Consider the following 12929-nt stretch of genomic DNA (forward strand, 5'->3'; position numbering starts at 1 on the left):
AGCTTGAGTGTGAGCTACCATGTCAGCTCATTTCCAAGTGTGAGCTTGAGTGTGAGCCATTCAAGAGAAGAGAGAGCCCAAATATAACCTACCCCCACCCTTCTAAAAATACGTCATGTAACGGTTCATTTTTGACTTGTTCTACAAAAAACGCGCCAAATTCAAATCTTCCTTAGAAGAGAAAGAGAGGGTCAATTACTCTCAAATTCCTGAGGATAGGGCTGTAAGCTGTGAATAAGTAGCTACATTTTAACCTATATAAGACAAATGTCCTTTAACATCTAAATCAAATATACATATATATATATACATACATACACACATATATATATATATATATATATATATATATATATATATATATATATATATATATATATATATATATATATATATATATATATATATACATAGAAATACTGTAGTCTACAGAAAGAATTATATTCCTAACTAAAATACGTTTACATCTTACAACATGTAACCTTATATCTTCATTTGCCATGATGGGGGAAGGTAGGATGTCTATATGAAGCCAGCTAGGCTAATGACAACCATATGCCAGTTATACCATAGAAGCTTATGAACTATATACTTAAATATATAACAAATGATATAATTCACTTTTCCAAATCCAGACACTATATGGAATACTTTAAATATATCCAAGTCCATTATTCTCAAAGACCCAACTCCATTCATTCATGTGTTAATATTGTTAATAGATGAATATTAGATATTAGATTAAAGAAAATCTTTATAACAATTCCCTCTCAAAATGATTGATTAACAATCTTTCATTTTCCATCTAATCTCATTCATAATCATTTGCTTCACATATGTATCCATTCATATAAATCTTAAGATAATTGACTTGAATATATTCTCAATTTCAATTCCACATAAGGAAAAGTGATTTCAAAAAAACTTTTGCTTCATGTACCATAAAATATTTTTTTATACCTTATTAATTTCTTCTTCCATTTGTCATAAAATCAACCCCCTTAATATTCCTAAATTCATGAATGTAACATAGTTGTACAATACTTTGAAGTATGAATGTCACTTCAGAAATATATGTTTCATATTTTCCCTCCAAATTATGTTCAGTATATTTAACTATAATCCATACAATATTTCTAATAACCTTGTCAAAATGTAAATATAAAATATGTTCCTAACTTCAATTTGTTCATATGTGTGAGATGACTTCAAAACTAAATGCATATTACAAGGTAAAGTTAATCCTAACTTGTTTATGTACCTTTAAGAAACATGTACTCTATCTTAATTAACACAAGATGTTCCTACTAACTAGACTTCATTGTAAAAAAGTTTAACCCTTTCAACTCTGAAAGTACACTACATGTGTTTTAAAAATTGGTGTGTAACAAATATCTTTTCTTGATATGAAAAACATATCTCGTCACATAAAAAGTTCATATATAAAAACTACAATATATCTGATGGATAAAATTATATCATCAGTCGTCAAAAATAAAAAGTCAATTGTTTTTAGAAATTTCCCTCTCATTAGAGGTATTGATTCTTCTTTCTTTTTCTTCCTCTTGTACTCCTGTACTGTAAAGTTGAAAAACTTTATTGAACATAAAAAGACAACAATAATTATGACAAATGAATCTCATATGTCATCTTCTCCCAGAACTATTTTCTTAAGTTTCAAAGGGCTTGTTTGCATCTGGAAGATCTTAGAAATATGACATTTCTCTTCTTTTGGTGACTCATAAGTCAGATCCTGTAAAAGAATGCAGCATCAATTTTTTTGAATGAAAAAATACATTTTATATATCCTAATATTTCATCATGACATGAAAAACATATTTTGATTATAACATTTATAATTGCCTTACTTGACTTTATTTTTCTTAAACTAGGCCTATACTTCTTATACTATTTTCTGTGTATTTTAAATATTACAAGACACAATTTCTCTTTTTTTGTCATGACTCAAAACATTGTTTTAACAAACACAGAAATGTTTTCAATCAACCCAGAGGACTGAAATGAAATATATCCATTCACTTCTGCCCTACAAAATTTCAGAGTAATGCGTGCTGTACTGTAATTTTTATCTTCCAATTCAGCATTTTCTGTAGAATTTTGGCTGAATGATATTTTTTGAGTAGCACATAGAATAACCTGCTGAATGAATCTTGATATCATCAACAAATACTGGCTTAAAGCCTCTCTCAGCAGTTCTAAAAACATCCTTTTGTACACTTTGCTGAACATGTTCTGTTATTAAATCTACCTGTATAGATTTAGATTGTAACGTTTTAACAAATGGGCAATATCTGTCATATAATTCTCCTGAATTAATTCTCTGTAGGAGAAGTTTTAATGATTGATCAGATGTCGGTAATATGATCTGACTAGATCTCACAATCTTTTCTGTTACTTTAACTGCAAAATAAAGACTTAACAATTGCTTATTATGTGCATCAAATGTCTTTTCCATATTTGTCAAACCTCTGGAGAAATATCCGATTATTTTCTGATTACTGTTTTTTAATTGTGACAAAGTAACTGAAATCGAATTCTCTGATAAATCAGTGTACAATCTCATAGATGGACCAATTTCAATTGTACTCAATGAATGAGCATTCTGCACATCCCATTTCAACATTTTAAAGGCATCTGTCTGGGGTTGACCCCATTTATCAAACACATCATCTTTTTCTCTCAACAAATCAAATAATGGTTTAACTTTATCATCATACTTCTGTAAAAACTCTTTGCAACACTTTATTTCGTTCAAAAATTTATGTAATGCCTTGTAAGATGTTGGAACTGGAAAAGCAGAAACTTTTCTGATTTTTTCCTGTGATAATCTTCTATGTCCATGACTAATTTGCATGTGCATGAATATTACATGACTTCTCATCAATTGAACTAGTTCAGTATTCAGTTTCAGCCCTGCTGTTTCTAATAGCGAAAATAACTCTGACAAAAGATTAATGTGCTCTTCTGTAGTTTCTGTGGTCAACAAAAACTTGTCCACATGCTGGAAAATACATTCTGGTCTAGAGAATTTAGATAATACTTCCTGCAAACTCTCATGTACTATGCCATCACTAATGTCCAATCCTGGAATTAATCTAGTGAATGCATAGGTTTCTTTATTAAAGCTGAATGCAAGTTTATATTGACAGCTTTTAGTTAATGGTACTGAAAACGTACTGTTGGCTATTTCCAATACAGAAAATATTTTAGCCTTGACATCCATGTGTGACATTAAATTTAAATCAGGAATAATAGGTGTGTCATTTGTAATGCACTTATTCAATGCTCTTACATCAACTGATAACATATACTCATCATCAGCATTCTTGATAGGCCAAATGCAATTATTTACCACAGATCGTGTTTTCTTTAATATTCCTTGCTGTAAAAATTCTTGTACAATGTCAGAAACTGGACCTATTGCTTCTTGTGGCAACTTATTTTGACTTTGAGGTTTGGGATCTTTTCCTTCAATATCAATTTCAATATCTTTAAACACACCTGTGTCATTTTTGGTCTGACTCCAAAGACTTTTATGTGTTTGAACCAATTTCTCCAATACAAGATTGGCTTTTGTATGAGGCCATTTAAAATCTGAAGACATGTCAGCGACTGCTGTAGAAATGTTCCCAACATTACTGTAAATAGACTGATCTATTAAAATTGGAGCAACATAATTTAATGTTGGAGAAGTTAAAACTTCTTTTTTCCTTGATTTAGTCAATGGAAGTAATCCATTTATCTCATTGTCAGTATTGTTTGTCTTATTGATTGAACTGTCATTAACAGTCAATGTACTGATCTGCTTGACTTCTGAGGCATAAGGCAAGTCAATCGACTTTGAACAAGGATGAACAAATTGCTCAAAATGTTCCTCCTTTCCTAATTCCAATGTTTTTTCTTTGTGTACATATCCACTTTCTTTACTCTGAAAGCAATTAGCATTTCCTGTCTGCTCAATTCTGTCTGTGACGTGAATCTCATCATATCTGGGTGTGGCCATACAAGTGGCAACTCTGATTTCTCCATCTTTCCTTTGTGTGTTTAAACTCTGTCTATCTAGACTTTCTGTACATATTGTATCTTTATTCATTACTTTAGTTTTAAACAAAACTTCAAGTTCCTGGTCATATTTTCCAATTGACCGCTTTACCGGCACAACAGACTTTTTCTTAGAATCATCACTATCATTACTGTAGCTTAACTCTGCTTTAAACATTACATTATTCTGTAATTCCAACAACTGAATATCTTTTATTTGAATTGCACTTTGCAAATCATCTATTCGTTCAGTCAAAATTGAACATTTAGTACATAGACTATTGTCCTTCCCTGTTGCACAATTATCATTCCTTTCAGGAGCTAAAATCATTGCATCAAAAACTTTAACAAGCTTCATCAAATTCCTAATCTGTTTGCTGAATTTCTTAAAAGTAAATTTTGACTTTTGGATCTCAATATTAGATTGTAAGCATTCATTGAACATGTACCTCCATAATTCATCATCTTTAACAAATTTTGACAGATTTTTGAATTCTAAATTACTCTCACTAGATAATTCATTAATAAAATCCATTACTTACCAATTTAGGACGACTTCTTTCGCGCTTTCCCTCTCTTTACGGGAAATTACGTCATCAAGAAACAGGATTTTCTTACGTGTGTAAACTTCTTCACCAAATAATTCTATGTTTCCAGATCCATTCGATGATGCTGAAAGTTCTTTCGTTTTTATTTCTCCTTGAAGCTTGTCTGCATGATCAATGCTTGTTTTCCCTCTCGACAAGCGATAGGAGAAATAATTCAAAAACGTTCGATATTCAAGCAAATCGATTCTGGCTAAGGCTCGCCATTGAAATAAAGTCAGTATATCGGTATTATTATATTAATAATCGATATTCATATTGATGAGAAAAATTCCAAGAAAATCCGTTCCGTTCTTGTGTAAAAACTCCAAAATGTATTTAATGATAAAATAGTAAAATATCACATGAATATCATCAATTGTAGAATATAAAAATAGCATCAATAAGTTTCTTAATCTTGAAATGAAAGTTGCAAATATATATCTTTGTGTGTGTGTGGCTATGTCAGCCTTCTTCTAAGTGTCAGTGAGCGTGTTCTAGCATGTCAGCTCATTTCCAAGTGTGTGAGCTTGAGTGTGAGCTACCATGTCAGCTCATTTCCAAGTGTGAGCTTGAGTGTGAGCCATTCAAGAGAAGAGAGAGCCCAAATATAACCTACCCCCACCCTTCTAAAAATACGTCATGTAACGGTTCATTTTTGACTTGTTCTACAAAAAACGCGCCAAATTCAAATCTTCCTTAGAAGAGAAAGAGAGGGTCAATTACTCTCAAATTCCTGAGGATAGGGCTGTAAGCTGTGAATAAGTAGCTACATTTTAACCTATATAAGACAAATGTCCTTTAACATCTAAATCAAATATACATATATATATATACATACATACACACATATATATATATATATATATATATATATATATATATATATATATATATATACATAGAAATACTGTAGTCTACAGAAAGAATTATATTCCTAACTAAAATACGTTTACATCTTACAACATGTAACCTTATATCTTCATTTGCCATGATGGGGGAAGGTAGGATGTCTATATGAAGCCAGCTAGGCTAATGACAACCATATGCCAGTTATACCATAGAAGCTTATGAACTATATACTTAAATATATAACAAATGATATAATTCACTTTTCCAAATCCAGACACTATATGGAATACTTTAAATATATCCAAGTCCATTATTCTCAAAGACCCAACTCCATTCATTCATGTGTTAATATTGTTAATAGATGAATATTAGATATTAGATTAAAGAAAATCTTTATAACAGCCGGGTGCCCACAGTGACAATGAAGACGCCGGGGAGGGGGGAGAGGAGCGGAGCCCCGGCCGGCGCGTCGCGTCGCTTGAACAGGTAAGTGTCTGTTTATTAAAAGCCAGCAGCTACACTTTTTGTAGCTGCTGACTTTTAATAAACATAAATATTGGCTGGAACTCCCCTTTAACCCATGGTGACCAACCATAATTTGCAAGTCCCTAATCTAAGTGTATGAACTGAACTCGGATTAGATCTTGTGGGTTCTGTATACTGATTTTCTTAATTTCACAAATGGGCCTACTGTAATGTCTAGTTCTAATGTCCTGTTGCATTTATTAGTAATTATTTTCTTTATTCTAATGGTGGCCAATACTGTGTTTTTTTTTTTGTGTCTGTACCCTTTTATATTGCTCCATATTGTTCCTTTAGCAAATCTTCCTCTGTTTTTTAATAGCTGTAGCACAAATTGTCAGTTTGTTTTGTAGCCAAAAAAGACAGAATGCCAGATGGACTGATTAAAGTGTCACGATCTCTATAAACTGAGACAAGAGCGTGTGTGTTTTTTTTTTTTTTTTTTTTTTTTTTAATGGAAGTTTCAAAGTCAAATGGAAATGTGCTAAATTAAGTAGGAAAACCAGGGCTTGCATTACCTAATTAGAAAAATACCAATGCTCTTTGCAAAAAGAGGATCAGATGAGAAAATTGCAACATTTTAACCATGCTAGATGTGTGTAAGAATACATGTGCTAAAATGCAAAAATATGACTGAATTGTAACCCCAGTTTAATTTGCATGTTTTAGATCAGTGGTCTCCAAACTGTGGCCCCCAGGCCGAATGTGGCCTTTTGCTTGCGTTTTTATCCAGCCCTTGGGCCACCATTCCTTGCTTTGCTACAGGCACTATTTCTTCCAGTGACAACAATGAGGCGCCATTCCTTCCACTAACATCAATGATGGGGCACTATTCCTTCCACTGGCCCCAAACATGAGGCACCATTGTTTTCACCGACACTAACGGTGGGGCACTATTCCTCCCACTGACCCCAATGTTCAGGCACCATTCCTTCCACTGACACCAACAATGAGGCACTATTCCTCCCATTGACATCAGTGAAGAAGCACTAATCCCACCACTGACACCAATGATGGGGCAATAATCCTCCCACCAATACCAATAATGAGGCACTATTCCTCCTTCTAGTGATCACAGGCACTATATAATTTTCGTACTCCCGCTAACAACCAAGCCTGTTTTTTTTTTTTTTTTTTTTAATTATTATTCCAGTGATGTGGGACATGTTCTTCTCTGACTAGCTACAGTCCAGCCCCCCCCTAAATGACAGAAATGTGTCCCTTTGTTTTAGATAAGCCTACATAATTTAAAAGGAACTTGCGTTACTTTGCTCCCCTAATGTCTGTTCAGCCCCTATGGGTAAAAAAAATAAATACCTAGGACTTCCAGGAGTAAGGGAGTATATCACTTGCTCCCCTTCCTTTAACTTAAAGTGGTTGTAAACCCTTACAGACCACTTATACCTACAGGTAAGCCTAGATTAAGGCTTACCAGTAGGTGCAACAAATATCTCCTAAACCTACACGGTTTAGGAGATATTTGCAGAAAAGACTGCACCGATGTCTATGGCGCATTCGCGTGCCGTAGACAACGGCGCAGGCGCACTGAGCGTGCCGTTAATGGATGGGACATGCCGTTAGTGACGTCATCACGACTCTAGCCAGTCCTTGCGCTGGAGCAGCGATACCGGAAGTCACTCTGGGTATCATGGTGGCGACGGAGGAGGCGAATGAGGATGGCTGCGGGGGCTTCGATCTCGGGTAAGTACTTCATAATGAGCTAGTATGCTATCATTATTTGTTACACAAACTCTAGCTCATCTCTTCCACCTTCTGAGCAAGTCACTTAAAGCGGAGGTTCACAATAATAACATGCATATCTGACCAACTCCCTTATAGTCGTAAGAAGTACTGTCCGCAATTCTTCTCTTTTTTTTTTTTTTTTTTTTTATGCTTTACGTACCTTGTAGTCCATTTTTTCAATCTACTTCTCCCCGCGGGAGTAGGCGTTTCTATGCCTAGAGGGATTGTCATCTGGGAGATCGCCCAGATGATTGACGTCTGTTATCCCCGGCAGATAAGGCCCCGCCCCCCCTATTGCGTAGGCGCGCACGAGTTACGGGGCTTCCGAAAAAAGCCGAACATGCGGAGATGTGAGTCGACTCTGTACGGCGCCCATAACTCGTGCGCGCCTACGCAATGCGGGGCCTTATCTGCCGGGGCAAACAGATGACAATCCCCCTAGGCATAGAAACGCCTACTCCCGCGGGGAGAAGTAGATTGAAAAAATGGATCACAAGGTACGTAAAGCATAAAAAAAAAAAACTAATTGCGGACAGTACTTGTTACGACGATAAGGGAGTTGGTCAGATATACATGCTATTAGGGTGAACCTCTGCTTAAACGCATATTGGTTGATTTACTAAAACTGGAGTGTGCAAAATCTGGTGCAGCTGTGCATAGAAACCAATCGGCTTCCATTTTTTTTTTTGTCATAGCTTAACCACTTGCTGACTGCTGCACGCAGATAAACGTTGGCGGAATGGCAGCGATGGGCACTCTCCGTGACTGTTCCCATGGGCCCCACAAACTCGATGTTCGTCGGCGGCCCACGATCGCGTCACAGAGAGGCAAAACGGGGAGATGCCTATGTAAACAAGTGCCTAGTGACAAGACAGTGATCTACTGCTCCCTGTCATCGGGAGCAGTGATCACTGTCATGTCACTGGTAGCCCAGCCCCATCATGGTTAGAATCACTCCCTAGGACACTTCCTCGCCCCCCTAGTGGTCAACCCCTTCCCTGCCAGTGTCATTTACATAGTAATCAGTGCATTTTTATAGCACTGTTTGCTGTATAAATGTGTATGGTCCCGAAATAGTGTCAAAAGTGTCCGATGTGTCCGCCATAATATCGCAGTCACGATAAAAATGGCAAATCGCCACCATTACTAGTAAAAAAAAACGAATAATAAAAATGCCATAAAACTCTCCCCTATTTTGTAGACGCTATAACTTTTGCACAAACCAAAAATATGTCGAAGAATTGATATCGGCCTAAACTGAGGAAATTTTATATATATATATATATAATTTTGTCGCTTTTTTTTTTGTTTGTTTATAGTGCAAAAAATAAAAAACTAAGAGGTGATAAAATGGCACCAAAAGAAAGCTCTATTTGTGGGGGAAAAAAGGACGTACATTTTGTTTGGGTGCAATGTCGCACGACCGCGCAATTGTCAGTTAAAACGACGCAGTGCCGAATCGTAAAAAGTGCTCTGGTCAGGAAAGGGGTAAATTCTTCCGGGGCTGAAGTGGTTAACTGAACAAGCTGAAGTTAGAAGCTGATTGGCTACCATGTACAGCTTCACCAGATTTTGCTCTCTCCGGTTTCAGTAAATAAGCCACATAGGGTCCTCTTCTTCGTTGGATCTTCTCCTGGTGTGGTGGGCAGTACTTGGTGAAAAGAGTGGCAGTGACATCCTGACATCAACACCAGTCTGTAACTAGCCCACGATGCCCCGCACTCACATTTGTCTTCTGGGTTGAATAATGCTAGTTTCTATAAAATTTGGGAGAATAGGAAAATTAAGTGGAGGAATAGCATTAATGTGAGGAAACCATGTCAGGGAGGAGGTATTACAAGCAGAGCTATTGTTTTGTTTTTGTCAGCTTTTTTTTTTTTTTTTTTTATTACATTTTCAAAATTACAAGCATATATTGTCAATAAACATAGACATTATAAATAGTAGCAGTTAAGGAGAACACAAGTTAGATATTTACATCAAGCTCCAGTGTTTTTTAGAAGGCATTAGGCAACAACAAAAGAAAAAAAACAGTAATTTGAGTTTAATATATGTTGACCATTATCTGGAGACTTGCTAAAATATATGCTTAGTGTTGAATTTAGTAATTAAAAACCAGATATAGTAATATATTAACAGTGTAAGGTAATATGAGAATACATAAAGAAAAAAATTAAGGGTCATAATTTCTAGACCTTGTATAATGTTGGGGTAATATATAATGAAGATAAACAGGGATTTATTGTATAGACATTAGGTTTGTACTGTTTCAATGGAGCTCTAAAGCTGAAATATACTGATAAATACAAACATAAAAAAAAAAAAAGTAATGCTGCTACCATTTTTGCATATAATAACAATATATGCTAAGAAAGAAAAAACAACAAAAAAAAACTAAAGAGGCAAGATAGAATAGAGGGAAGGGGAAGAAGAAGAGAAAAAAAAATAAAGATAGTACGTAGATAAGATAGAAAAGGTCAAAAGGGTCCCCGGGGTATCTTATTATGTTTGTCTTATGTTATTAGCATATTAAATAGCTATTAGTAGTTATGTTACCAAGGTCTTAATAATGTGATATCAAAGTTGGGAGGGAAAAAATGAGTCACCCAAGGATTCCAGATTTTTTCAAATTTTGCAATATTATCATTGGTAATGGCTTCCGTTTTTGAGTGGGTCATGGCTTGGTTTATTCTGGTTTTGGTTTCTGAGATCATTAATTTTGGGGTTTTCCACGCTTTGGCGATTGTCTGCTTTGCTGCCGCAGTGATTTGTAGAAGGAGTTTGAATTGAGTGTGGGAAATAGAAGTCGGTTTTAGGTTTAGTAGTGCAATTGAAGGGTCAGGTTTGATTGTTTTTTTGAACAAGGTGGAGAGGATTAGAAAAACCTCTTTCCAAAAACATTTTGTAACCGGACATTCCCAAAATATGTGTATATGTGATCCTAGTTCACCACAGCCACGGAAGCAGAGTGGGGAGTATTGCGGAATATATTTCGCAATTCTGACAGGAACCAAGTACCAGCGCAAAAGTACTTTATAATTTGTCTCGAGAGCTATTATATTTTGTGAAGATGATTTTGTAGTGGTCCAAATTTTATCCCAATCAGATGATTCCAACTGAAGTCCAAGGTCTCTCTCCCATTTTTCCACGTATGATGGTGGATCTGCAGTAGGCAAAGTAATAAGGTGTTTATATATTATTGATATGAGACCCTTAGAGTGAGGTTCGCGTTTACATATACGTTCAAATTGCGTGAGTTCATCAAGTTTACTCATATTTTGTATATATGGCATGAAAAAGTTTTTGATCTGCAGATATCGAAAAAGTTCTGATTGGGGGAGTTGATGTCTATCACATAGTTCAGGAAATGTTTTAAGTGAGGTAGATGTTGACATATCACAGAGTTGTTATGTCAGAGGAAATCCATTTTTTAAATGAATTAGGGAATGTGCAGGCTGGGTAGAATAGTGGGTTTCTAATAAATGATAGAAGGGGAACATGAGGAGATTGCAGTCCTTTGATAAGTTTAAATTTATCCCAGATGGTAACTGTGTGTTTGGTAATCTTATTTTTAATATTTTTACGATCTGAGGGTTTGGACCAAATTAAATTTGTTATAGAAAATGGATCACAGTCAATTGCTTCAATTGCAACCCAGAGTGGGGCTTCGTATTTTGCGTGATATTTGGGGATGCATGCTATTTGAGCTGCATGGTAATAAGAGGCGAAATTGGGGAATCCTAGTCCACCTTTAAGTTTGGAAAGGTAAAGTGTCTGTTTAGATACACAATGTTTTAAAGAGCCCCAAATGAACGCTAGTGTTTTGCGTTGAAGATTTCTAAGAAAGTATGTTGGAACTGAAATGGGCAAAACCCGAAATAGATATAGTATCTTGGGTAAAATGGTCATCTTTATTATGTTTATTTTACCAATCCATGAGATTGGTAAAGAGGACCATTGTTTAAGGAGATTGGTAATTTGCTTTAGTAATGGCGGAAAGTTAGCCGAGAAGAATTCAGTTAAATTGGGAGTAAGAGTAATTCCTAGGTAGGTCAGGTGCGATGTAGACCAAGAGAATGGGAGGGAAGTTTGTGCTTGTTGTAAAGTATGGGAAGGTAAGGAGATATTTAAGGCTGTAGATTTTTGAGAGTTGATAATAAGTCCAGATAGCTGTGCAAAATGATCAAGCTTACTTATAAGGTTGGGAGCAGAAATATGAGGGGAAGACATAAATATTAGTATATCGTCAGCAAACAAACATAATTTGTGCTGATGACCTGCTAAGTCTATCCCTTTGATTGAAGGGTCAGATCGTATAGCCTGAGCTAGGGGTTCAATAAGTAGGGCAAATAAAAGTGGGGAGAGTGGACAACCCTGACGTGTTCCTCTATTTATGTTAAAGCAACCAGATTTATATCCAGCATATTTAATATAGGCTTTGGGATTATTATATAGTGATGAAACCCAGTTAAGAAAGTGAGGACCGAACCCCCATTTTTGTAAGGCAAAATGTAGATAGGGCCATGATACTGTGTCAAATGCTTTTTTAATATCTAACGACAGAAGACACATAGGTATTTGTCGTGTTTTAGCTGTTTGGATTAATAACGTTGCCCTACGTACGTTATCAGCTGCTTGGCGAAAAGGAATAAAACCAACTTGGTCTTTATTTATTAATGAACCAATAATATTGTTCAAACGAGTTGCTAGAATTTTCGCTAGTAGTTTGATATCAAGATTAAGTAGGGATATGGGCCTGTAATTAGCACAAGATGAGTCATCTGAATGAGGTTTGGGGATCATTGTGATTATTGCTGTTAAGGTTTCAGGACGAAAGGATTGGTTGTTCAGAAGTGAATTGAAAGCATCTGTCAGCAATGGCGCAAGAAGATAAGTAAATTTTTTGTAATATAGGGCAGAGAAGCCATCAGGACCCGGGCGTTTATTTGGTTTAAGGGATTTAATGGCTAATTCAACCTCAGCAGATGTAATGGGACTTTCAAGATGTTCATGTTGAGTTAAAGGAATCATTGGAAGTTTGATTTGTGAGAAAAATAATTCTGCAGAGGATTGGTCAAAAGATCCCTGATTGTTGTAAAGAGATGTAAGGTGTTTGTGGAAGGTTTGTAGGATTTTTTCTGGATTACTGGTGTAAGTATTATGAGG

General features: G+C 35.6%; 1 protein-coding gene and 1 long non-coding RNA gene across 2 annotated transcripts in view; one reads left to right on the forward strand and one right to left on the reverse strand.

Moving 5' to 3' along the window:
* MB21D2 (Mab-21 domain containing 2) overlaps positions 1 to 12929 on the forward strand; it is a 164381-nt gene that overhangs the window by 36310 nt on the left and 115142 nt on the right. The gene's annotated exons all lie outside the window — the stretch shown is intronic.
* LOC120936847 lies at positions 981 to 5184 on the reverse strand. Its single transcript, XR_005748646.1, has 2 exons — positions 4605 to 5184; positions 981 to 1753 (listed from the first exon to the last, which is right to left on the reverse strand). It is a non-coding gene; the product is annotated as an uncharacterized LOC120936847 (long non-coding RNA).

The sequence above is a fragment of the Rana temporaria genome, chromosome 4 (assembly GCF_905171775.1).
Source record: "Rana temporaria chromosome 4, aRanTem1.1, whole genome shotgun sequence".
NCBI lineage: Eukaryota > Metazoa > Chordata > Amphibia > Anura > Ranidae > Rana > Rana temporaria.